Source organism: Lithobates pipiens, unplaced genomic scaffold (assembly GCF_037356315.1).
Source record: "Lithobates pipiens isolate NorthernLeopardFrog02 unplaced genomic scaffold, aLitPip1_a1.2 Scaffold_10, whole genome shotgun sequence".
Lineage (NCBI taxonomy): Eukaryota > Metazoa > Chordata > Amphibia > Anura > Ranidae > Lithobates > Lithobates pipiens.
In genome coordinates, this window is record NW_027507686.1 from 102227830 (window position 1) to 102250734 (window position 22905).

General features: G+C 46.2%; 3 pseudogenes; all 3 read right to left on the minus strand.

The window, feature by feature from the left end:
- Window positions 1–6794: 6794 nt before the first annotated feature.
- On the minus strand, window positions 6795–6914 carry LOC143949613 (5S ribosomal RNA; annotated as a pseudogene).
- Window positions 6915–7863: 949 nt separating this feature from the next.
- LOC143948365 (5S ribosomal RNA) lies at window positions 7864–7982 on the minus strand (annotated as a pseudogene).
- Window positions 7983–14664: 6682 nt separating this feature from the next.
- Window positions 14665–14783, minus strand: LOC143949283 (5S ribosomal RNA; annotated as a pseudogene).
- Between the last annotated feature and the right edge of the window lie 8122 nt (window positions 14784–22905).

The window sequence follows — 22905 nt, forward strand, 5'->3', positions numbered from 1 at the left end:
TTTCGATTCCAGTCCAATACACGCCCCAGATGGGAGGCCAGGTAGTAGCATCGCAAGTCAGGGAGAACCAACCCTCCCTGTTGTTTAGACAATGTCAGCTGTGACCGCTTAAATCTGGGATTTTTGTGGGCCCAGTTAAATTGAGTGAGCAGGGATTGAGCTTGCTTAAAAAACGGGACTGGAATCTGGATCGGGAGAGCTTGGAAAAGATAGGTAAATTTAGGGAGTATGTTCATTTTAATGAGATTGCAGCTCCTGAACCAGGAATGGAGGCCAGAATGCCACCTGTGAAGCAAACTGCGGATCTTAGTGACAAGGGGGGGGGGGAGTTCAACATAAACGTACACGCGATGTCCGGTGGAATGTAAGTACCTAAGTAGTTAAGGGCTGTATGGGTCCATTTAAATCGAAAATTGGACTGCAAGTCTAGTAACGTTTGCGGGGGGACTGCAACCCCCATGGCCTCTGATTTCAAGAAGTATCCCGTATATCTGGAATTCCCGAAGGAGATTTGGCAAGGAAACTCTGAGATTCGTCAGCGAGAACAGCATGTCATCCGCGTAGGCAGATATCTTGCACTCAATAGTACCCATTTGTAGTCCCGTTATGTCTGAGTTTTGTCGAATTGTGGAGAGAAAGGGTTCATATGACAGTGCGAATAATAGGGGCGACAGGGGGCAACCCTGTCTGCTCCCATTCCCGATGTCAAGGGGAGATGAGAGCACCCCATTCGCTTTGACTTGAGCTGAAGGGCGTGAGTATATCTTACTTATCCATGCCAGCATTCGTTCATTCAGACCTATATGGCGAGGGACCGAGAACATGAATGTCCATTTGACCCGATCAAAAGTCTTCTCAGCATCAGTACTCACGAAAAGACAAGGGGTCCCAGATGACTTTGCTTTATGGACAAGGGTAAGCACCTTAATGGTGTTGTCCCTATCTTCCCTGGTGGGAATAAAACCTAACTGGTCAATATGTATAAGGGACAGCAAGTGATGTGCCAATCATGTGGCGAGGATTTTAGAGAATAGTTTTAGGACCGAATTTAGGAGGGAAATGGGTCTGTAAATCCCACACAGGCCCGGGTCTTTGCCCTCCTTAGGTATCAACGATATGTGGGCTCTAAGGGTATCCTCAGAAAAATCCCCATTCGAGCTCTGAGTATTAAATAAATTCACCAAGCGCGGGCCGAGAATAGCGAGGAAGGTCTTATAGTATAGTATATCAGTCAGGGCCCGGAGCCTTACCCACCTTCGGAGGTCCCACGGCCGTCTGGACTTCTTCCCGTGTGATCGGGTCCTCCAAGTACTCCCGTGATTCCAATGAGAGGGTTGGTAGACCAGAACCGGTTACATATCTGTCTATATTGTTCTGTCCGGACCCTGAATCGGGCAGGTTGTAGAGATCAGAGTAAAATTTTTCAAAGACTTTGGCTAATTGGGTTGGGGTAGAGGCCCTCTGGCCATTCTCATCTATCTAACGAAAAATCAATCAGCGCTGAACACAACAAATAAATAAAATGATAAACAATATGCAGCTATGGTATGTAAGAGGCAGATTTCAACTCCTTTACCGACCTGGCTACGATTTTTCCGCATTTGTCCCCTGACTCCTACGTCAGTTTACGACAAAACTGGAGTGCCGCTTTCGCTTTATAATGGAGTAGGTCAGTAATCTGGGTACGGAGTGTCCCCAATTCAATCTCTAATGTCTGTGAGGGGGCATGTTTATGTTTCGCTTCCACAGAGGCAAGTTCACGAAACAGATTAGAAAGCTGTTCCTTTCCGTGTTCGTTTGATGCGCGCCCCGTGCCTGATAAGTACCCTGCGGAGTACTGACTTTTGAGCCTCCCAAATTATCCCCGGGTCACAGTCCTGCGTTTAGTTTTCTTGGAAATAAAGGTCCAATTCCCTGGTCACATCTGCTAAAACTTCCGGTATCTGGAGGAGGCTCTCATAAAGGTGCCAGAATAGAGACCTAGGTGAGGGGTTCCTAGAGAGGGTGTAGGTAAGGGCTACAGGAGCGTGGTCGGACCAAGTAATATGGGCGATGGAGGAAGAGCTCACCAAGTGCAGTTGGTCATGTGGAATCAAGAAGAAGTCTATCCTCAAGTATGATTTGTGAGGGGAAGAGCAAAAAGAGTAGTCCCTTTCCCCGGAGTGTTGCAGACGCCAGACATCAACTAATTGGTCATTCAGTAAACACTTAGTAATCCGCTTTCTAGAGGAAATGAGGAGCGAGGAGCAAGAGGCAGAAGTGTCAACCGATGGCGAAAGGGGACATTAAAGTCCCCACCTAATATCAACTGGCCCTCCCGAAAGTCACATAATCTGTGCAGGGTAGTTCTGAGGAACGTGTCTTGTTAACCTTTTGGAGCGTACACAGTGGCAAATGTAAAAATGCTGCCAAGGGGTTGGGGCCATCATCTCTTCCTCCAATGGGAGATGCCACCGGCATGACAGCCCCGTGTCCTGTCAAGAGGCTCGTGTATGCAGAAGATTGGCTAGTTTATACAGAGAGGCTAATGTGTACAAAAGACAGGCTAGTGTATACAGATAGGCTAGATTATACAGAAGAACGTCCTGGGTATGTAGAGATGGAGGCTAGGGTATACAGAGAGAGGAGCTAGGGTATGCATACTTGCTAGTGTATACAGATGGACTAGTGTATACAGAAGACCGGCTAGTTTATATAGAGAGGCTAATGTGTGCAAAAGACAGGCTAGTGTATACAAATAGGCTAGATTATAGAGAAGAACATCTTGGGTATGCAGAGATGGAGGCTAGGGTATACAGAGAGAGAGGCTGGGTTACACAGAGAGGCTAGTGTATGCAGACTTGCTAGTGTATACAGACAGACTAGTGTATACAGAGAGGCTTGGGTATACAGAGAGCTAATGTATAAAGAGAAGCTAGTGTATACAAAAGACATCCAAGGGTATACAGAGAGGCTCGTGTATGCAGAAGACCGGCTAGTTTATACAGAGAGGCTAAAGTGTACAAAACACAGGCTAGTGTATATAGATAGGCTAGATTATACAGAAGAACGTCCTGGGTATGCAGAGATTGAGGCTAGGGTATACAGAGAGAGAGGCTGGGTTACACAGACTTGCTAGTGTATACAGACGGACTAGTGTATACAGAAGGCCGGCTAGTTTATACAGAGAGGCTAATGTGTACAAAAGACAGGCTAGTGTATACAGATAGGCTAGATTATACAGAAAAACGTCCTGGGTATGCAGAGATGGAGGCTAGGGTATATAAAGAGAGAGGCTGGGTTACACAGAGAGGCTAGTGTATGCAGACTTGCTAGTGTATACAGACGGACTAGTGTATACAGAGAGGCTTGGGTATACAGAGAGCTAATGTATAAAGAGAAGCTAGTGTATACAAAAGACAACCAAGGGTATACAGAGAGGCTCGTGTATACAGAAGACCAGCTAGTTTATACAGAGAGGCTAATGTGTACAAAAGAAAGGCTAGTGTATACAGATAGGCTAGATTATACAGAAAAACTTCCTGGGTATGCAGAGATGGAGGCTAGGGTATACAGAGAGAGAGGCTAGAGTATGCATACTTGCTAGTGTATACAGATGGACTAGTGTATACAGAAGAGCATAATTGTGCTGTTTTAGTATACCCTTCCTGTACTGTTGAGTGCGGACAACCCTTAATTTCCCTCTCCCCCTGGGGTTGAGGTGCCCGGCCTCTTTTTCCCCTTACCTTTCTTTCCATTTGCTTTTCCTTTCCCCCCCTTAGTTTCCGCCATCCATTACCTACCCAATACCTACATTGGTTCAACTTTCTTTGCTTTTCTCTGACGTCTCCCTCCCCTTCCCAGAGGAGCGATGGCAGACTCAGTCAAGGTCACCTCTCTAAACGTTAAGGGCCTGAACTCCCCAGGATCCTCCTGTGAGAACTGAAGACTTCCTGTACTGATGTGGCCTTTATACAAGAAACACATTTTAAAAATACTAGCCTCTCCTTTCTATGGTTGAGATCCTTCCCTAAGGTCTACCACTCTACTAACCCCTCCTCTAAGACCAAGGGAGTCTCCATTCTGATCTCTAGCAGGATCCCCTGGGTTCTCCAGGATTCTCTGGTGTATAAAATCTTGTATATAATCTTGTATGTAAATATCTTTTTCTTAGGGGCCACATTGGAGAGCTCCTTTTTACATTTGCCACTGTGTACGCTCCCAATGATCACCAAGACACGTTCCTCAGAACTACCGGCTTTTGATCGGGTCAAATGGACATTCATGTTTTCGGTCCTTCGCAATATAGGTGTGAGTGAACGGATGCTGGCATGGATAAGTAAGATATACTCACGCCCTTCAGCTCAAGTCAAAGCGAATGGAGTGCTCTCAGCTCCCCTTGACATCGGGAATGGGACCAGACAGGGTTGTCCCCTGTCACCCCTATTATTCGCACTGTCATTGGAACCCTTTCTCTCCACAATTCGACAAAACTCAGACATAACGGGACTCCAAATGGGTACTATTGAGTGCAAGATATCTGCCTACGCGGATGACATGCTGTTCTCGCTGACGAATCCCAGAGTTTCCTTGCCAAATCTCCTTTGGGAATTCCAGATATACGGGATACTTCTTGAAATCAGAGGCCATGGGGGTTGCAGTCCCCCCGCAAACGTTACTAGACTTGCAGTCCAATTTTCGATTTAAATGGACCCATACAGCCCTTAACTACTTAGGTACTTACATTCCACCGGACATCGTGCGCACGTTTATGTTGAACTTCCCCCACCCCTTGTCGCTAAGATCCACAGTTTGCTTCACGGGTGGCATTCTGGCCTCCATTCCTGGTTCAGGAGATGCAATCTCATTAAAATGAACATACTCCCTAAATTTACCTATCTTTTCCAAGCTCTCCCGATCCAGATTCCAGTCCCGTTTTTTAAGCAAGCTCAATCCCTGCTCACTCAATTTAACTGGGCCCACAAAAATCATAGACTTAAGCGGTCACAGCTGACATTGTCTAAACAACAGGGAGGGTTGGTTCTCCCTGACATGTGACGCTACTACCTGGCTTCCCATCTGGGGCGTGTATTGGACTGGAATCGAAACAAACTTTCTAAGCTCTGGGTGCAACTAGAACAATCTCACTCCCGAATTCCGCTAAAAAGCGCCATGTGGTGCTATAAGGATTTACCCACAGAATTGACGTCACATCCCACTATAGGGGGTTCGTTGAAAGTCAGTCACCTGATCGCTACCCAAAACACACTCACGTCTTTGACTATTCCCTATACGAGGCCATCCGAAATTTGAACCGGGGACCCAGTTAGAAATTCCAACCTAGACCATGCGTCTAAATTCGTCATTGATGGAAAATGGCCTTCTTTCTCAACCCTAACAGATCCGACAGGGCTTTTCCAACTGCCTTTTTGGAGAGCGGCGGAACGACATCATTTTCTCCATTCCATCCCCAATCCTCAAACTTTCGCCCACCCTCAGACGGAGTTTGAGACTTTATGCAGGAGCGAAGGCCCTTTGGCCCACATTCTCTCTCAAACAGATCACCCACACTTAACCTGTCTGTCCAACTGGGAAAAGGACCTTAATTGCTTGTTTTCCCCAGCACAGAGACAACGTGACACATTATCACTTTGGCTCTCAAAACCTCGCTGTGCACGAAGATACAGGAGACGAATTTTAAACTTCTGACCAGGTGGTATTTGACACCATCAAAGCTGCATAAATGTTTCCCCTTTTCCTCGAACATATGCTGGAGGTGTGGAGAAGAAGAAGGCACATTGCTCCACATTTTTTGGTCCTGCCCCAGCTTGGTGGACTTCTGGACAGAGATCCAATGCATAACACAAAAATTCACAGACTTCTCCATCCCGGAAGAGGCTGCATTCTTTCTCTTGCACCATTCACAGATTCCCATTAAGAAGTACAAAAAATCTATTTTACAGTATGTGATGAATGCGGCGAAATCCTGCATCCCTCTCTATTGGAAAAAATGCCCCCCCCCCTTTCATTACTCACTGGCTTAGGAAAATAGAGGACATTAAAAAAAGTGGAGGACTTGATCCTCACATCACAAGGTAAACAAGAGTTTTTTAAACAAACCTGGGACATCTGGAATACCTTTATATTCTCACTGGAAGGATGTTGCCTGCTATCGCCTTAGTGCTCTGAGCTTTCCTTGACTGGCCCCTTGGACAGTGGCTGCCATCGTGTCTCGTCCCCTCTTCTCCTTTCCTGATCTTTCACCCCTTCTCTTTTCTGCCTTCCTCCACTATCTCTCACCCCCTCCACCCCCTCTCTCTTTTGGAAAAAGTGGAAAATTGGGAATGACGGCCCCACACCCCCCTCTGGATGGATTATGCCGGAGGGACCTGGGGTTTGTGTGACCCTGGATCTTGGTACAGTACTTTATCCGTGCCTCGAATCATTGTGATTGATGGAAGGCAGACTCACAGTTGCGAATATACCTGTATCAAGTATTGTTCAGGTGCTTTTTGCTCTGTATTTCTCTGTTGCATTATGTACTCGGGGGACCGTCTTCCCCTGTTTGGAGTACAAATTATATTTGAAAAAAAAAAGAAGCCTACGACACCTGGTATTCCCAGGCGGTCTCCCATCCAGGCATTAACCAGGCCTGACCCTGCTTAGCCTCCAAGATCAGACGAGATGGAACAGATTCAGGGTGATGTGACCATAGCCGATATCTTCAGGCACTCTCAACTCACTTGACAAACGCCAAGATGGTCACCTTGGGAACAAGCGGAAAAAAATAGGTCAACGGCAACAACATAAAAAGAAGCCTACGGCATCTGGAAATCCCAGGCGGTCTCCCATCCAGGTACTAAACTGGTCCCAACCCTGCTTAGCCTCTGAGATCAGATGAGATTGGGCTCTTTCAGGGTGATGTGGCCGTAGGTGATCTCTTTGGGCACTCTCAACCCTCTTGACAAACGCCAAGATGGTCACTAGTGTATACAGATAGGCTAGATTATACAGAATAACTTGGGAAACAAGTGAAAAAAAAAACAGGTCAAGGCAACAACATAAAAAGAAGCCTATGGCACCTGTTATTCCCAGACGTTCTTCCCATCCTGGTACTAACCAGGCTCGACACTGCTTAGCCTCCGAGATAAGACAAGATTGGGTGCTTTCTGGGTGATGGGGCCGTAGGCGATCTCTTTGGGCACTCTCAACCCTCTTGTTAAACGCCAAGATGGTCACCTTGGGATACAAGCGAAAATAAACAGGTCAACGCCAACAACATAAAAGAAGCCTACGGCACCTGGTATTCAAAGATGGTCTCCCATACAGGTATTAACCAGGCCGTACACTGCTAGGCCTCTGAGATCAGATGAGATTGTGCGCTTTCAGGGTGATGTGGCCATAGGTGTTCTATTCAGACACTCTCAACCCTCTTGACAAATGCCAAGATGGTCATCTTGGGAAACAAGTGAAAAAAAAACAGGTCAACGCCAACAACATAGACCCTGGCGGTCTCCCATCTGACCCTGACCCTGCTTAGCCTCTGAGATCGGGCGCTTTCAGGGTGATGTAACCTTAGGCGAACGCTTCGGGACATACTCAAAACTCTTGACAGATGCTAAAATGGTTACCTTGGGAAACAAGCGGAAAAAAAAGAGGTCAAAGCCTACAATATAAAAAGATTCCTACGGCACCTGTAATTAGGTCCTATCCAGGCCGGACCCTGCTTAGCCTCTGAGATCAGATGAGATCTGGCGCTTTCAGGGTTATGTGGCCGTAGGAGATTTCTTTGGGCTCTCTCAGCCCTCTTGACAAATGCCAAGATGGTCACCTTGGGAAACAAGCGGAAAAAAAAACCATGTCAACGCCAACAACATAAAAAGAAGCCTACGGCACCTGGTATTCCCAGTCGGTCTCCCATCCAGTTACTAATCAGGCCAGACAATGCTTAGCCTCCGAGATCAGACAAGATCGGGCACTCTCAGGGTGATTTGGCCATAGGCACTTTCTTTGGGCACTCTCAACCCTCTTGACAAACGCCAAGATGGTCATCTTGGGGAACAAGCGAAAAAAAAACAGGTCAACGCCAACAACATAAAAAAATAGGATTTTTATATACAGCTTACCTGTAAAATCCTTTTCTTGAGAGTACATCATGGGACACAGGAGCTTCATTACATAGTGGGTTATATAGGCACCTCTGGTGATTGGACACTGGTTAACCCCCAATTAAGGAGAATTCCTCCCCTATATAACCCCTCCCATATGGGAGGCACCTCAGTTTTGTAGCAAAGCAATAGGAAACCACGTAAAACCCAAGAGGGGCGGGAGCCCTGTGTCCCATGATGTACTCTCAAGAAAAGGATTTTACAGGTAAGCTGTATATAAAAATCCTATTTTCTTGATCATACATCACGGGACACAGGAGCTTCATTACATAGTGGGATGTCCCAAAGCAATGCTCAGATTGAGGGGAGGGAGACACAGCTCATAATATATAGACCGCCAAGGACCAGAGGACCTAAACTGCAGCCTGCAGTACACTGCGCCCAAAGGCGATATCCTCTTGCCCTCTGACATCCACCTGATAGAATCTGGTGAATGTGTGGACTGATGACCAAGTTGCAGCCTTACAGATCTGAGCCAGGGAGGCCTGGTGATGTACTGCCCAAGAAGCACTTACAGCCCTAGTTGAGTGCGCTTTCACTTGAAAAGGAGGGATCTTTCCTTTAACACTATAGGCCTGAGAAATAATCTGTCTAATCCACCTTGAGAGAGTGTATTTTGATGCCGCCTGGCCCTTCCTAAATAAATAAGCAATCAGTTTTCCTTATCTGAGCAGTTGCCTGAAGATAGATACTGATTGCCCTTACCACATCCAAAGTGTGCAAAGATTCTTCTTCTGCGGACTGTGGGTCCGGAAAAAAGGATGGTAGGATTACATCTTGATTCAAATGGAATCGTGAAACCACCTTAGGCAGAAAGGACCTGTTGGGACGCATTACCACCCGGTCCTTATGAATAATTAGATATGGCTCTTTGCTGGAGAGAGCTGCTAGTTCTGACACTCTTCTAGCTGTGGATATGGCTACCAAGAAAACCAATTTTTTAGTCAAAAGAACTAACGAAGCCTGATGCAAAGGTTCAAAAGGTTGCCCCTGCAAAGCTGAGAGAACCAAATTCAGATCCCATGGGCATACCAGAGGTTTGACTGGCGGCCTTATCCGCATAGCCCCCTGGATGAAAGCCCGCACCAGGGAATGCGATGCAAGTGGCTTCTGAAAAAACACTGACAAGCAGGGCCGTCTTTAATTTTGATTGGGCCCTGGGCAAACATTTTCTTGGGGCCCACCTCCATTCTGAGACATACAAAAAATAGCAGGTAGACTCAAAATCAGTTTACTGCAGCAGATCACACAGTGATTGCAATTGTTTGCCAGAGGTTACAGCCTATCCTTACTGCTCGCTGGGTGGTTGCTAGAGGTTACAACACATAATTTCTGCTTGCCGATTGGTTGCTAAAGGTTAATGCACATCATTACCACTTACTGATTGGCTGCTAGAGATTAAAGCAGATCACTACTGTTCGCTGATTGGTTGCTACAGGCTAATACACATCATTATCTCTCACTGAGCAGTGGAGCAATCCTAAATAATTCAGCAAGTAAAGGGGCACATTAATACACATACTACAGGAGAGTGTCAGAGAGTGCAGACATACTACAAGAGAGGTTCAGAGACTGCAGACATACTACAGGAGACAATCAGAGACTGCGGACATACTGCAGGAGACAATCAGAGACTGCGGACATACTGCAGGAGACAATCGGAGACTGCGGACATACGGCAGGAGACAATCAGAGACTGGCGACATACTGCAGGAGACAATCAGAGACTGGCGACATGCTGCAGGAGACAGAGACTGGGGACATACTACAGGAGACAATCAGAGACTGCGAACATACTGCAGGAGACAATCAGAGACTGCGGACATAATGCAGGAGACAATCAGAGACTGTGGACATACTTCAGGAGACAATCAGAGACTGCAGACATACTGCAGGAGACAATAAGAGACTGCCCCCCTACAAACATTGGGCCCAGGGCAGGTGCCCCGTTTGCCCTGCGCTAAAGACGGCCCTGCTGACAAGGCCGAAATCTGCACCTTGATAGTGCTTATGGCCAAATTCATTTCTAGGCCTGACTGGAGGAAGGCCAAGATCCTGCTAATGACATACTTTCTAGGATGCCATTCCCTGAGTTCACACCAGGAAACATATGCCCTCCAGATTTTGTAGTAAATAAGCCTGGAGGCCGGCTTTCTGGCATTGATCAGAGTAGAAAGGACTGGCCTCGAAAGCCCACGGTCTCTCAGAATGTGGGTCTCAGCAGCCAAACCGTCAAATTCAGACTGTGTAAAGCAGGATGGTAAATTGGACCCTGTGAGAGCAGATCTGGCCGGGGAGGGAGGATCCACGGCCTGCCTACTGCCAACTTCATGATCTCTGCGTACCACGGTCGCCTGGGCCAAGCCGGGGCTACCAAAAGAACCGACTTTGTCTCCCTCTTGACTCTTCTCAGGAACCGCCGACAGAAGCGGGCACGGGGGGAAGGCATAAATCAAATTGTACTGAGCCCAGGGAACTGTCAGAGCATCCGACCCCTGAGCGAGTGTATCTCTTGTCCTTGACACAAATTTGTCCAGTTTTCTGTTGAACCTGGATGCAAACAGATCTACGTCTGGAGTACCCCACCTGTGACATATGTTCCAAAACACGTCGGGGTGCAGAGCCCATTCTCCTGGGCCCAACTGCTGGTGGCTCAGAAAATCTGCCTGCCAATTTTCCACTCCTGGAATGAAGACTGCAGAAAGGCATGGATCATGCCTTTCTGCCCAGACAAGTATGCGATTCACCTCTTTTTGCGCAACCAGACTCCTGGTACCGCCCTGGTGATTGATATAGGCCACTGCTGTGGCATTGTCGGACTGAACCCGAACAGGGAGACCCCGTAGTCTGAAAGACCAGTTTATGAGAGCCATATAAACTGCCCGGATCTCCAAGACATTTATGGGCAATAGCTTCTCGATCGCAGACCATTTCCCCTGCGAGCACGTCTCCTCCAACACTGCTCCCCAGCCTGTCAGGCTGGCATCTGTCGTAATAATCTTCCATGGAAGAGGAAGAAAAGTTTTGCCTTTCAGCAAATTCTCGGTTTGTAACCACCAAATCAGACTCTTGCGTGTCCCTGGGGATAGACGCATAGGAAGATCCAAGGACTGGGGCTTCCTGTTCGAAGCCGCAAGGATGCATCTTTGCAGAGGCCTTGAGTGGAACTGGGCGAATGGAATGGCCTCGAAGGAGGCGACCATTTTCCCTAACAGTCTCATGCACAACCGAATGGGGGAAGATCTTCTGCCCAGAATTAGGCGCACCAGATACCCAATGGCCAAGGCTTTTGGCCTTGGTAGAAACACCTTGCCCTGAGCGGTGTCGATAATCATACCCAGGTATTCCAACCTGGTAGCAGGCTGTAGGGACGACTTTTCTAGGTTTATAATCCAGGTGTTCTAGCGTTCTGGTAACACTGTGGTTCAGGAGCGCTACTGTTTTCTCTATGAGAAGCAAATCGTCTAGATAAGCCATGACGGCTATACCCTGAGCTCTTAGGTTTGCCAAGAGAGGGTCCAGAATCTTTGTGAAGACTCGAGGGACCGTAGCGAGTCCGAACGGCAAGGCCACAAATTGAAAATGGCGCCGCTCTACAGCAAACCTTAGATACTTTTGGTGCGCTGAAAAAATTGGCACATGGAGATATGCATCCTTGATGTCTATTGATGCCATAAACTCTCTCCCTTGCAGGGAGGAGACCACAGTGCGAATTGACTGCATTCGGAAGGACCGGATGCGTAAAAACCGGTTCAGATCCTTCAGATCCAGGATAGGTCTGACACTTCCATGTGGCTTTGGAACGGTGAAGAGATTCGAGTAAAACCCTGAACCCTGTTCTTTTGGGTCCACTTCTACTATCACCCCCTGGGATAGTAAGTGATCTAAGGCCAGAAATAGAGGTCTTTGCTTTACTGGGTCCCTGGGGATCCTTGACATTAGAAAGCGAGAAGGTGGAATCTCCTGAAACTCCAGCTTGTAGCCCAGAGATACCGAAGAGACCACCCACTTGTCCCGGATCTCTTCCCGCCAGGCTTCCGCAAACTGCAGGAGCCTTCCCCCCACTCGGCCGAGCAGGGGCGCCCCTTCACAAGGAAGCTTTTGGGCTCTGCTTGGCAGGCTTTCGCCCCCAGGATTTCTTATGCCCCTGGGCCCGGCCTTGAGCCTTTCCTGTAGAGGGGGGTTGGGAAGGCCGTCGCCACTGCTTAGAGCTTGATGCTCCAGGAGAGAGAGAATGCCTAAATGATGGACATTTGCTCCTTTTGACTGGAAGGAGAGTAGATTTACCCCCTGAAATTTTTTGGACGAATTTGTCTAATTCTTCTCCAAACAAACGTTCCCCTTTAAACGGGAACCCAATCAAATGCTTCTTGCATGATAGCTCAGCTGCCCAATTCTTTAGCCATAGGGCCCTTCGCATGTGTACCAACAGGAGAGACAAACGAGATGCTTGTTGGACAGAATCCAAAATGGCATCAATCATGAAACACAGAATTAGAGGTATTTCTGCATAATTCTCCACTTCCTCACTGGGAAGGAGGCCAAGCCTCTGCTTAACCTGTTCCTTGAGGAACTGACACAACCCCACAGCTGCGACTGTAGGTTGCACTACAGCGCCAGTCATGGAAAAGGAGGCTTTTAATAATGTTTCCAGCTTCTTATCAGTTGGATCTTTAAATACCTGAGCATTATCCAAAGGACAGGTCAGGTTTCTATTCACGCAAGAAACAGCCACATCGACAGAGGATAAAGCATAGAAAACCTTTTAGGAGGAGCAAACAGTTTATCGGGATGTCCCCAATCCTCATACAACAATTTATCCATTAAGGGATGAATTGGAAAGGAAAAGGCAGTCTGTGGGATTTTCCTGACTCCCAGGGAAGAAACAGAGGACGTAGCAATCTCAGCAGCAGGCATTCTGAATGTGGTACGCACCAATTCAGTATAATACTGCACCTGTTTTCTGAGCGCCTGGGAGGAGGGGACTCTCTTCTCTTCCTCTGATTCATCCGACTGCTCAAGATCCCTGTCCCAAGATAGGGATCTCTCCTCATTGTCAGAAGTGTCATCTGAAAGAGGAATCTCAGCAGAGGGAGGGGATCTACCCCTTTTCCTGCTATCTTTCAGGGAAGCTGAAATAAAATTCATGATTCTCCCTTCAAAACCCTCCAATGTAGCCCCAGTGACGTATACCGGGGCTGAAATATTAGGAGAGGCTGCAAAACCTGACAGGGGCACTGACTCATCCTGTGAGGCTGGCTCCAGTCTTGCAGGGGGGTATGATAACCTACAGGCATTTTTAGAACCCCTAGACCTAGGCGGTGACTTGTTACCTCCCCCTGAGACCCTCTTACGAGGAGACATAGTCCTAAGCTACAAAGCAGAGGTACTAGTACAAAGTGCAATCACTGTTGTGCTTAAAGTCTCACAATAAATATACATGCTTAAACTGCACAACCTGATGCTGAGTAGGTGTCTTAGGTTTGCCTGGATCCAATCCCTTGGGATGCTTACTGCCCACAGCTTCTGTGTCTCCACTTACAGCCCCCTGACGCTCTGGGCTTTTTAAAACTGCCGCCTGGCGCCTGCGCAGTACAGCGCCGTGCACACCGATGTGCACGGTTTGCAACCACACCCCCCCTCCTCCACTAGCACGGAAGCGCGCTCGGCGAGCGTGCATGAGGAACGCCGGTATCCAGGGGGGAAGGGAATCGCCATCGGAGATACGTGGGACCCCCAGACTACGTGGGACCCCTGTATCACCTTCATTGTGGCAGAGATTGCAGTGGAGACGTGAGTCATCTGGGAGAACCAGGCTTCACTGAGCGTGTGTATCTGTAAGCCCCGCATGTAAGTATGCATCAGGCTGCTCTTACTCCCTCTAGTGGTGGAAACCAGGTAAGACATACAACTATTCAATGAAGAAATCCATAATATAATTTATATAGGATTAACTTCCCTTACCTGTCCTCGCCGCAGGAATTGCTGAAAACAGACAGATTCCAGCCTTCACCCATCACGACGGGCAGAGTTGTGCCAACCTTCACGTTTTTTTGGGGGTTCCTTCTCAGAAGAACCTCCTACCTGGACCTTGTAAAAGACTCTGTCAGAAACTTTCGTGCCACTATGTAAATAGTTCACCAAGTCTGGTTTTCCCAGAGCCCAGTCTTCCAATATGAGAGAACTTACAGGCAAAACCTAATTTCTTCGGATGACGAGGCCCGGGTACCATATCATCTTGGGAGACAAAATATCAGCCCGAGATATGGATCCGGTTTGTTGTAGCCCTTAGACCCCCGCAGGGACCTGCACAGAGCTTTCTTCATAGCACATGTTTTACGTGACCAACCACCATAGACACTGGCGAAAAAACTGAGGTGCCTCCCATATGGGAGGGGTTATATAGGGGAGGAATTCTCCTTAATTGGGGGTTAACCAGTGTCCAATCACCAGAGGTGCCTATATAACCCACTATGTAATGAAGCTCCTGTGTCCCTTGATGCATGATCAAGAAATAAGCATACGGCACCTGGTATTCCCAGTCGGTCTTCCATCCAGTTACTAATCAGGCCCGACAATGCTTAGCCTCCGAGATCAGACAAGATCGGGCACTTTCAAGGTGATGGGGCCATAGGCGATCTCTTCGGGCACTCTCAACCATCTTGACAAACGCCAACATGGTCATCTTGGGAAACAAGCGAAAAAAAACAAGTCATTGCCAACATTGGAGGTTAAGCAGGGTTGGGCAATCAGTTTCCTTGTCTGAAATAGGCATCTCAGAACTGCCATCTGGCTGCTTCCCGGGTTTCCAACTCCTTCAACTAATCCCAGGAGACAATACTTCGCCTCCATCCTGGTGGAGGTTCCAAACACCCGATCAATGGTTCCTGTCACCTCCGTCCAGTAGCGGATCAACTTCGGGCATCTCCAAAACATGTGCATCATGTCTCCCTCCATGTTCCCGCACCGGGGGCAACTTGCGTCCTGCCGTTCGGCCAAATTGAAAAAGTTTACGAGGAGCATAATAAATTCTATATAATAAGAACAGATGTGACATCCTCTGAGAGGAGAGCCACAATTGACCAGAGGCAGGATTCCTATGGCCAATTATAGCTCAGGGGGGTTTAGTACACACCCCACACTATATAAGGCCGCCAGCGCAGCGGCCTTGTATAGTGTGTTGCGGCGGTCAGGGAAAGAGGATGATAGGCAGGGACAGTGTCTTTACTGCTTGGGAACCTAGCACTGTTACAGTGGGTGTTATGTGCCTCCTGCACAGCACACACCTGAAGCTACCCTTTATTACTGGTGTTCAATTTCTGCAATACAGGCATCTGCAGTGCAGAAGTTAGAGTGGGTGTTGTGTGCCTCCTGCACAGTATACACCTGAAGATACCCCTTCTGCTGGTGTTCTGTTTCTGTAATACAGGAACCTAGCACTGTTACAGTGGGTGTTGTGTGCCTCCCACGATTGTCCTTATTTTCGGCAGCTGGACGTGTTGAGCCACATCATGCAGAACACTTGGTCGGATGTGGAAGACCAAGCCCTCCTAATGCTCCTCATCCTCTCTCACCCAGGCTCAGGGTACTAGCCTGTGTTCTGTATACACTAGGCTTTCTTCTGTATACCCTATCCTCTCTTTATACTCTAGCCTGTCGTTTATGTACACTAGACTCTTTGTTTACCTCATAAATGGCAGTGTATATAGAAGGAAGGCTAGTTTATACAGAGAGGCTAAGGTATACAGAAGGTAGGCTAGTTTATACAGAAAACCGGTTGGGTATAAAAAGTATGTATTTTATTTAGATGGCAGGCTATTGTATACGGAGAGGCTAGAGAATAAAGAAGACCGGCTAGTGTATACAGGACACATGCTAATGTATACAGAAAACAGGCTTGGTTATAGAGAGAGACTGAGACTATTATATTCAGAAGAAAAGCTAGTGTATATAGAGAGGCAGGCTGGGGTATACAGAGAGGCTAGTGAATACAGATAGGGTGATGTATACAGAAATGCTAGTGTATACAGAGAGGCTAGAGTATACAGTTACTCTGGGGTATACAGAGAGGCTAGTTTAAAGAGAGGCTAGTGAATACAGAATACAGACTTGTGTATGCAGATAGGCTTGAGTATACAGAGATGCTAGAGTAAACAGTGAGGCTGGGGTACACAGAGAGGCTAGTTTAAAGAGAGGCTAGTATATACAAAGATGTTAGTGTATAGAGAGAGGTTAGTGTATAGAGAGGGTCGAGTGTATACAGAAAGGACAGTGCATATAGAGAAACTAGTGTATACAGAAGACAGGCTTGGGTATACATCAAAGCTGACAGTGTATACAGAAGACTGGGTAGTGTATACAGAGAGTCTAGTAGGTACAGAGACAGGCTGGTGTATTCTAGCTAGTTTTTACAGGCTAGTGTATACAGAAGACAGGCTGTGGTATACAGAGGGTTTTGTGTATTCAGAGAGTCTAGTGTGCTGTAGTCTTCTATGTATACTAGCTTCTCTGTACACCCTTGCATCTCTGTAAACACTGTGTAAACTAGCCAGTCTTATGTATACACTCGCCGACTGTATACAAGTAGCTTTATTCCACAGTTCACTCAGGCACTATTTTATGTATATTTTTCAGAGACAGTTGTTGATTTTTCATTTTTTCTTTTTATGTATAGTTTAAAGAGTAACATATTTGTTCTTCTATGATATGAATATTTCTACTTCCTTGATCCTGAAGAAACCGATCACGGCGAAAGATGTTGAACGTACTGGGATGGAACCTCATTTGGTCTTTAACCACTTTCAGACCGGACCATTTTGCTGGTCAATGACCAGAGGTTTTTTTCCCACAAATAGAGCTTTCTTTTAAAGGTATTTGACTGACTCTGCGATTTTTATTTTTTGCGATATAAATGTAAAAAGACCGAAAATTTTGAAAAAAAATGATATTTTCTACTTTTTGTTATTAGAAAAATCCAATAAACTCAATTTTAGTCATACATTTAGGCCAAAATGTATTCAGCCACATGTCTTTGGTAAAAAAAAAAGTCAATAAGTGTATTATTATTGGTTTGCGCAAAAGTTGTCACGTCTACAAACTAAGGTACATTTTCTGGAATTTACGCAGCTTTTAGTTTATGACTGCCTATCTCATTTCTTGAGGTGCTAAAATGGCAGAGCAGTACAAAACCCCCCCAAATGACCCCATTTTGGAAAGTAGACACCCTAAGGAAATTGATAAGAGGCATGTTGAGCCCATTGAATATTTTTTTTTTACACAAAGTTGTCACTAAATGATATATTGCTCACACATGCCACGGTTATATGTGGAATTGTACCCCAAAATACATTCTGCTGCTTCTCCTGAGTACGGAGATACCACATGTGGTTGACTTTTTGGAAGCCTAGCCGCGTACGGGGCCCCGAAAGCCAAGCACCGCCTTCAGGATTTGTAATTTTCACTCCTCACTACTTATCACAGTTTTGAAGGCCATAAAATGCCAAGATGGCACAACCCCCCCCCCCCCAAATGACCCCATTTTAGAAAGTAGAAACCCCAAGCTATTTGCTGAGAGGCATTTTGAGTCCATGGAATATTTTAGATTTTGCCACAAGTTGCGGGAAAATTACAAACTTTTTTTTTTCACAAAGTTGTGACTAAATTATATATTGCTCACACATGCTATGGGCATATGTGAAATGACACCCCAAAATAAATTCTGCTGCTTCTCCTGAGTATGGGGATACCACATGTGTGGGATTTTTTGGGAGCCTAGCTGTGTACGGGGCCCCGAAAGCCAAGCACCGCCTTCAGGCTTTCTAAGGTCGTATGCAGGGTCTCCACGAGGACGACAGAGTTCATTGTCTGCAGTTATGTGTTTAGTGTTTTGTAAGTGACAGTGATCGATCGATACTGCACTTGGGTGGGCTGGGCTTGGCGGAGGGGCTAAACGCAGGTGCTAGCAGGTATCTGGGCTGATCCCGCTAACAATGCGTTTTTGGGAAACCTAAACTGCTGGCGACGCTAATATAGATCTGATCAGATCAGATATTGATCTGTTCAGATACTATATTACTAAGGGAGGTGTATGCTTTGCGCGTGGGTGTTAGCGGTACTGGCACTAACCTGACGCTGCCTGGGGCGACGCAGACCCTATCTGACCCTCAAACTTATATCACCCACCGGGTGATCAGGGGGTTAAACCTTTATTAGGTAATCAATGGCGGGTGCCCTGAAACTATAAAAAAATAACCAACCAACCAGCGTCACCTGTAACAGTTATATGGTGATCACTGGTGAAAGGGTTAACTAGGGGCAATCAGGGGGCTTTATGCGGTAGTATATGGGGGTCCCTGGCGCTATAAAAAGCTGCGGCGAACCTAAATACCTACCTGCCTAACTAGCATCACCTGTGACACTAATACAGCGATCAGAAAAACGATCGCTTATTAGTGACACTGGCGACGGGGGGTGATAACCGGGTTAAACCTTTATTGGGGGGGTTAGGGGGTACCCTAGACCTAAAGGTGGCTAACCCTAACTGCCCTAACAGTTATTGCAGTCACAAATGACACCAATGCAATAATAAAAATAAAAAAAATGCAATTGGTGTCACTGTGACTGGGGGTGCAGGGGTGATTGGGGGGGGTGATCGGGGGTGAAAGTGTGCCTGGCATGTTCTACTGTTAGTGTAGTGTGTTGGTGCAACTCACTGATCATCTCTCCTCTGTGCCAGAACAAAAAAGACTGACACGAGGAGAGATTACATCACTTCCTCTGCCTGTGTTTACAATACAGGAGAGGAAGTGATGTAGGGGAAGCATTTCATTTGTCAGGAGCGATCGCGAGGGGGTGGCCATGAATGAATGGCCGCCCCCTCATCCCGGATCGCTCCTGCACGGAATTCGACCGCCCCTGGCACCGGGGGGGGGCCCAATTGGGCCCCCCACCCGCGGGAAGGCATGGACGTGCCTTTACGCCAATATGCCTGCCCGTGCCATTCTGCCGACATACATCGGCGTGCGGAGGTCGGCAAGTGGTTAAAGAGAATGTCACCTGCGTTTACGCAATAGGTGTCAATTATAGACCATAGGGAATTTGTATTAAATGTTTGTCATTTTTTTATATTTTGTGTAATGTATATGAAATAAATTTGTATACTTTTTTAGAACACTTTTTCTTATTTTTCTTTTTCAATATTACAGATTGTAAATAGGATCATAAAGCAATCCAAAAAGCAGGAATAAAAGCATATATTCCAAACAATGTGTAAAAAGGGAAATCTCTACAATAAAACAGGCTAAGACACCAAGATCGGAATTGTGTAGAGGCCTGGTATCTGGTTTAGCAATCTTTGAGAACAAGAAAATCGGGGGAAAGAAATAACGACTAAGATATGCTGTCAAGTTGCTATCCAATCTAGGTAGGTTATTGATCAACAGGTCGGGATAGAAATGTACAGTTGAAAGAGAGAAATGTAGGGAAGATAAAAAAAAAAAGGGATGTGGGGGTCCTTCGTCAGCTCCGACCTCCGGACACTCCTGGGTAAATAATATTCTTATACTCAGGGGTGGTAAGGAAATGAGACCAACACGCCCAAGTAGTAACAAATTTGTCAGGTCTGTCGTATGCCTGATGAATAAGGTCCTCCATTTCTGCAGTTTTCTTGATTCTCCCCAGCCATTCTGCAATGGAGGGGGGTTCTGCTGAACACCATCTGGCCGGTATACAGAGTTTTGCAGCGTTAATCATGTGCATAGCTAGCGATCGATAATAAGTCTTGGTCCGGATAGATGGTACGTTTAGGAGAAATTGTGTTGGTGTAAAGGCCAGATCATAAGTAGTTATCTGTTGTATCAGACGATGAACTTCCAACCAGAACGGTTGGAGTTTGGGGCACGTCCACCATATATGAAGATAGGATCCTATCCCATCAGAGCATCTCCAACAAAGTGGAGAGAGTTTAGGGAATAATCTTTGCAGTTTGAGAGGGGTTCTGTACCAACGTGTCACTAATTTATACGCGTTTTCCTGTGTGTGCGTGTTTAGAGAGCCTTTATGTGTGAAATCATATATAGTTTCCCATTGTCTGTGAGTCAGGGTTTGGTTGAGGTCCTGATCCCATTTTTGTTGGAACCAGGCTTGCGAGGGAGATAGATTGTTAAAAAGAAGCGTATAAGTAGTCGAGATAAGATGTCGTTGCGGTTCAGTCAGTGAGCAGAGTTCTTCAAAAGGGGTAAGTTTTTCTATCCAATGCGTTTGTGTTTGGGGTGAGTGGAGAAAATGCCTTATTTGTACACATGTCCAAAAGGGGAAATAGTTCATCTGGGACATATCTACAACTGATTCGTAGGAGCGTAGACGGTTTCCGTCATTAAAATGTCTAGCTTGAACAGTGGAATGAGGCCAGTAAGTGGTCAAGAAGTCTCTTCTCATACCCGGTGTGAAGTCAGGATTCAGTCTGAGGGGGGTGAGGGGGCTGAGTATTGAGGAAAGATTGTGTTTAGAACAGCATTCATGAAATGCCGTTAGGGACGGTTGAATGAAGGGATGGACTTTTACGCTGAGCGGAATGCGAGACTGGTTTATCCAAGGGGATTGGGAAATTGGATAGGGAGATATCGAGTTTTCCAGTTGTACCCAATCTTTCGTTTGGGTGTGTAAATTCCAGTCAAGAATTCGAGTTAAATGACTTGCCAAATAATATTTATAAATATCTGGCAATCCCAGGCCCCCTCGATTTTTAGGTCTGGTAAGTATTGCGAAGCTTAATCTAGGTGCGGATTTCCCCCAAATGAAAGCGGAGCATACTCTGCGAATAGACGTAAAGAATGCTTTAGGTATAGCTATGGGGATCGTCTGGAGCAGATAGAGTATTCTCGGTAAAATATTCATCTTTATTATGGCTACTTTCCCGAACCATGAATGTAAACCCCTTGACCATTTATTAAGATCCTTGGTGATGGATTGAAGGAGTGGTAAATAGTTCACTGCATACCAGTCAAGGGCGTTTGTGGAGATTTGTATACCCAAGTAGATGATTTGGTGATCATTCCAAAGAAATGGAAAGTTCTTCTTGCATTGGGTGCATATGGCTGTTGGAAGTGTGACATTGAGGGCCATAGATTTTGAAAAGTTTATTTGAAGGTTGGAGAGGGATTTAAAGTGAGACAGAGTCTGAAGGAGGAAGGGGATAGTCGTCAGTGGGTCTGTCAGAAAAAGAAGGATGTCATCCGCGAACGCCGCAATTTTGTACTGTTTCTGGTGGATTTTTATTCCCTTTATATCCGGGTGTGATCTAATACAGTTGAGGAGAGGTTCTAGGGTTAGTATGAAAATAATCGGGGAGAGAGGGAAACCCTGCCGGGTTCCGTTGGTGATAGAGAAGGGGTCTGATAGGTGGCCATTCACCCGTACCTTTGCTGTAGGGTTGGAATACAGTGTATTAATGAGGGTAATCATTGAGGGTGGGAGGCCTAAGATCTGTAGCGTTTCGGTCATATAGTCCCAGGCCACTCTATCAAACGCCTTCTCAGCGTCAAGGGATAGGAAAAAGCCTGGTTTGTTTTGTGATTGCAGCCAATGATGAATGTTTAGGGCTTTAAGGGTGTTATCCCTTGCTTCCCTATCTGGGATAAACCCCACCTGATCTAAATTAATCAATTGAGGGAGTAAGGGGAGGAGTCTATTGGCCAAAATTTTTGCAAACCATTTTAAATCTACATTAAGTAGAGAAATCGGTCGGTAGTTGGAAACTCGGGACTCATCTTTATCAGGCTTAGGGATTACGGAGATATGGGCAGTGAGCAAATCTCTAGAGGGAGCTGGGATACAGAGCATGTATTAAAGGCAGCCAAGAAGTGGTCAGTCAATAAGTCACTAAACGTTTTATAATATCCCGTCGTCAGTCCGTCGGGGCCAGGGCTTTTGCCTGGTTTCATTTAGGACAATGCTGTTTGTGCTTCTGCTGTAGACAAGGGTTCCTGAAGTATAAGGTAGTCTTCTGTGGAAATTTGTGTGGTTAAATGCTGTTTTAAAAAAGTAGATATCAGGGTTTGTCTGTCTTGAGGAAGCGACGGGTTGGTACTCGGGTTGAGGTTATACAATTTATGGTAGAAGGAAACAAATTGGGAAGCTATGTCAGGGGTAGACGTCAACTTGCGTCCCGAGGCATCTGTGATAGATTGTACTGTTGACGCTGCTTTTTTTTCCTGTAGAGCTCTAACCAATCCCCTCCCGGCTTTGTTTCCGTATTTGTAAAAGTATTTTTGCGATAGGATATATTTTTGTTTTATTTGTTTACCTAATAAATCTAGCATTTCATTTCTGGCTTGAGTGAGCACGGCTAGGGATTGAAGAGCTTGAGATTGTTTATGTGCTTTTTCAAGCGATGTGATATTATTAGTCAAGTCTTGGAACATTTTATGTCGCTCTCTTTTCCGTTGGGCCATTGCTGCTATAAAAGTGCCTTGGATGACGCATTTGTGGGCTTCCCAGTTGTTTAAGGGCGACGTCTCGGAAGATTCATTTTCCGTAAAATATTGCTGAATATGGGTCTTAATCTGTTCCAGTACCATTGGGTCTGTAAGTAACGAGGGATCAAGACGCCATACCGGGGGGGGCGATTAGGTACATCTGGGAGGGAAATGGATAGTGAAATAGGATGATGGTCTGATAGGATCATGGGATCAATAGAAGTGTGGTGAATGAAGTGGAGATCTTTCTGAGAGATGAAAAAATAGTCTAGGCGGGAGTATTT